At 51.6% G+C, this 4,097-nt stretch overlaps 1 pseudogene; it reads right to left on the bottom strand.

Moving 5' to 3' along the window:
* Window positions 1-1,929: 1,929 nt before the first annotated feature.
* LOC136543735 (cyanidin 3-O-rutinoside 5-O-glucosyltransferase-like) lies at window positions 1,930-3,230 on the bottom strand (annotated as a pseudogene).
* Window positions 3,231-4,097: the final 867 nt, after the last annotated feature.

Consider the following 4,097-nt stretch of genomic DNA (forward strand, 5'->3'; position numbering starts at 1 on the left):
GGTACAATTTTTATGTTGTTTTGTAGAGTTCTCTTTGGATTGGGCAAACCGGCATGAACCGATTCTAAAACTGACCTATGCCTACTTTGGGTGTCAACAGAACTTGACACTCACTATTCGCTTCTGAATCAAAAGCGGGTCGTGAGTATATATCAAGTTTCTACCATACCATAGCGTCTCATCTCTTCTAATTATCAACCATGCGTTGTCCGTCTAACCTTCTCCACAAAGGCTAATCTCTGCATGCAAATCAAGAACAAGAACAACCACAATTTGAAAGTTGCTAGTATGATTAAGCTCACGAGTTGGAGTTCCACAAACTGATGATTAGTGAAACTATTCGATGACCGGTTAATCTAAGTAAAAACCAATCCTTAACTTGGATGACAGCTACTAAATATACGGTGTTAGGGGCAGCCAAGGGCTCATGTACGCGTCACTAATGGACACATGATACACGTTCTCATGGACGTGGGAACAGTTGTATTGGAAAGATTATCCCCTCAGCTTTCCATGCATACGTAGAACGTCTAAAACATAATCTATATGTGACATGAGCAACGATTTTAGTGTTGGTTGCTCCAGGAGCCTGAGGTGCACTTGAACTTGAAAGGGATTGGGTCTCCAATTAGGTTTGAAAGTCCACATTGATCTTCTTCTCGTATGTAGCTCTCTCCAAATACTTCTTGATCCTCTCCAAGCATGATTCTTGCGTGTGGACCGACTTGCTGCGGCCGTGCACGGCGCGGAGCCGCGCAACTGCAGGAGACTAGATAGAGTCGTAGCTGGAGCTAGGCCATAGGCATGGCCTTGCCATCAACATAGCCAACCTGCTCCACAAGCTGTGCTCGTCATCCTCAATGCCTGTGGCGCAGGCACAACATGCGACGTCAATGGGTGATGCGGGCAAGGATAGGGTGTGATGCGTGTGCTCACAAAGGTAGCAAACTCGAGCATGCGGAGCCAGCAGGCTGGCAGCGTTAGCTAGCACAGTGACAGAGGAATGAAGGAGAGATGACGAAGAAGACGAATCGAGGAGGAAGGGGATGACTTGGGAGAACATGAGCAGTTTAGTCCATACGGAAATACCAATGCCTAAGGGACCCGAGGTGAGCTCAAGGGGTCATCGGGTGGCGAGTTTCGGATACTAAACAATTATAATGACATGTTTTCGATACCAAAAAATAGTAATGATTTATTATAATCCATGACCTTTACGTAGTTGGAATTAACCCATTATTAAATAAGGTCATTCCCAGTGCTAGATCTCATAGGTCCTGATTGGTTTCATGTATAACTCCTTTTCCAAGTTGAGGGAATGCAAGTTGGGCCTGCCCTCCTCACCCCCATGTCTCCTCCGCACCCCGCTGCATCCGCGGCTAGGGTTAGGCCAGTAGGAAAATTCTGTTCATGTGAGCGCGCGCTCAGCTTATCTCAACGGCAGCTGCATGTCACTTTTGCTTTGTTTATTTAGCTGGGTCCCCACGTTGGTCAACTCTAGCATGCCTCAAGTGAATCTGAAAATTCCTAGATGCATCCATCAGCCTGTTCGTTTGTTGATTTCAGCCAAACCATAATATAATATTTTTCTCACATAACATACCAGTATCAGCTGCGTTTATTGTTTCAGAAACCGATGAGCGAACCTGCCGCATTGTGCCTATGTCCCAGACATTTTTTTTTGTCGGTGGATAGAAACTAATGCACCCCATCTCCGGAGCCTTTACATTTTTACCATTACAAAGATTGTCACTCATCCGAATATCACTCTTAGAAAGACACTTACAACTTTACCAGATAAGAGAAGTTTTAGTTTCAGATTTACCACATTTGCGCATGTGGCATGCCACGCCAGCTCGACACGCTGGCATGAGCACGTGAAATGTCGTTGCTACCCTTGCCTTGCTCCTCTCTCTCCATTCCCGACAGCTAGGTCCCGCGGCACCTGTCACTTCCAGGTGGACCCCACTCGTCAGCTTTGTCTTCCAGCTCCAGCACCTGGATGAGAGACACGAAGCACCCCACCGACGGGTGCGCCAGCACCCGCTGCTGGTCGCACCACTCCACCACCATCCCCGCCGCCGTTGCAGCCATCAGGCAGAGGTCGTCCACCTCCTCGGTGCGGCCCTCCCTGCGCACCACCCACAGGTAGGGTCGCTCGCCGGCTTGCAACCCGTGGAGGACCTCCTCGGCCTGCCGTCTCGTGTATCCCAGCAGGCTCCCGAACGAGAGGTATACGCCGCCGTCTCGTCATGCTGGAAGAGATGGATCTGTGCTAATTCGCTTGCTTCATCGTTCTTCAATGGAAGTGGAACTGCCGGACCGACGGCGAAGACGTCCATGTATGGCTGGAGTGCTTGCAGTGCAACGTCTTCCAGCGCGCCGAACGTGTTCACCAAAACCGCCGGCTTCTCCTCGTCGATCTGCTGAAACAGCTCGTCCATTGATTGGAGCACCATCTTGGACAGGCCGTCCTTCGTCTTCCCGGTGAAGAAGAAGCTCGGCATGTCGCGGGTTCTAAGAGGGCGTAGCATGCCCGGAAGAGTGACCTCATCGTCGGACCTCAGGTTTCCACTTGTCTCATGCTGGCCGGCAGCGGTGAGGAGGCGGAGGAGCTCGTCGTGGCCGTGGAAGTAGTGGTAGTACGTGGAGAGAACGGTCGCTGGCTGGATCCAGTAGATGGCCAGCGGGAGGCCGTGCGCGCGGACGACCTCGCCGACCACCGGCATGCTCAGGGTGCACACCACGCAGGTCACTGGCGGCCGGCCGCTACTGGCTGTGGCTGCGAGGCGGCTGACGATGGCGGAGAGGGTTCTGAAGTTGGCTTCATGGCGCCGCGCCCTGTCTTCCGAGTCGATGGGCCAAGTCCCGTCGTCTATGCCGTCGGAGAACGGGAGGTAGGAGAGGAGGGGAACATGCGGCGGTTGCCGGAGAGCGGGATCGAGAGGGTGGCCGTGCAGCCGCTGGTCTGAGCCAAGCGATGTGCGAGCGTGCGTGCGGGGTTGACGTGGCCAGTGGCCTTGCATGTTGTAGGCCACCTCGAGGAAGTGCCTTGCATGGAGTGGCTGTATAGATTGGCCGATTGACTGTCTCCCATCAATGTGCTGGAGCTGGAAGATGAAGCTGACGAGTGGGGTCCACCTGAAAGTGACAGGTGCCGCGGGACCCAGCTGTCGGGAATGGAGAGAGAGGAGCAAGGTAGGGGTGGCAACGGCATTTCACGTGCCCATGCCAGCGTGTCGAGCTAGCATGGCATGCCACATGTGCAAATGTGGTAAATCTGAAACTAAAACTTCTCTCATGTGGTAAAATTATAAGTATCGTTCTAAGAGTGATATTCAGATGCGTGACCATCTTTATAATGTTAAAAATGTAAAAGCCCCCATCTTCCGTCCGACGCCGCCCACAGGCTAGCTCCCGTATCCGCCCCTAACCCAGTTTCCCCGTCGCCGCTCCCAGGCCAGCCCCCCGTCGCCGCCCCCGCCCCCCCCCCCCCCCCCCCCCCCCCCCCCACCCACCCCCCACCCCACCTGGCTCCGCCGCCACTATTTTCCTCACATGGCGCCCCATCGAACCTCCTCCTACAGATCCCTCTGAGCTGCGGCAGCTCTTCTCCAGCTGCACGGCACCCGTCCCCTTTTCATCCTGTGACGGAGCTTCAGATCTCATCACTAGTAATGGATACCCAGATCTCCGAGTCCACCATCTGTTAGGTACTCGGTTTCCTTGACTCAGGCTGTTTCAAGGTAGGACCGCGCTACTGCTCACTGCATTTTTGTTTCGTTCCCCTGCCGTGTCATACCCCATTGATTTTCCTTTTTTTTGCTATCTGATTCCCTCCTTTTGTGTCTTTTTATTTTTGATTTTGGAGTCCATTCAGTTAACTACCGACATTTTTTATTTTGGAGTCCTTTTGTGTTTTTTATCTGATTCTCTATTTTTGTTTTTGTTTTTAGTTTGGACTTTGGAATCGATTCAGTTATGCATTGAGTACAAATGTCGGCATTTAACACTAGATAAATATAGATTAGAAAATACATGGTTGAACTTAACGAAAAAATTGTAAAAATGACGCTCAAAAATTGACTCCTCGATTA

This window comes from Miscanthus floridulus, chromosome 3 (assembly GCF_019320115.1).
Source record: "Miscanthus floridulus cultivar M001 chromosome 3, ASM1932011v1, whole genome shotgun sequence".
In the NCBI taxonomy this organism is placed as follows: domain Eukaryota; kingdom Viridiplantae; phylum Streptophyta; class Magnoliopsida; order Poales; family Poaceae; genus Miscanthus; species Miscanthus floridulus.